Source organism: Triticum dicoccoides, unplaced genomic scaffold (assembly GCF_002162155.2).
Source record: "Triticum dicoccoides isolate Atlit2015 ecotype Zavitan unplaced genomic scaffold, WEW_v2.0 scaffold19820, whole genome shotgun sequence".
NCBI lineage: Eukaryota > Viridiplantae > Streptophyta > Magnoliopsida > Poales > Poaceae > Triticum > Triticum dicoccoides.
The window spans coordinates 2102-2681 of NW_021233161.1; positions in this window are offsets into that span (position 1 = coordinate 2102).

Here is a 580-nt window from a genome sequence, read left to right on the forward strand (position 1 = left end):
ATTTTTTATTTTTTATGCTTCCAAATATTATATATATATATTACAAAAAACTCTTTAACATATTTTTTTACAAAAATGTAATCATGCATTCAAAAAGTTAAATGTGTGTAAAAAAATGTTTGCAACGTGTGCAAAAACTGTACAATGTGTATGCATAAACAGACATAAGAAATATAATTTTTGAAAACGCTAATTATGTATTTCCAAAATGTTAAACATGTATATATAAAAATGTTCTTGATGTTTACAAAAAATATACAACGTCTATGGAAAATGTTGACATAAAAAATATATGGTTTAAAAAGTGTTAATCTTTTATTTGGAAAATATTAAACATGTATATATAAATATATAATGTTCTTGAAGTATACAAAAGTGTTAATATTTATGGAAAGAGTAGACATAAAAAATACATGTTTAAAAAAATGTTAATCATTTAATTCCAAAATGTTAAAGTGTATATAAAGAATGTTCATGATGCAATTGGAAAAACTAAACAAAAAATATTAAGTTTATAAAATTATTAATCATGTATTTCGAAAATGGTAAGCGTGTATATAAAAAAATGTTCCTGGTGTAT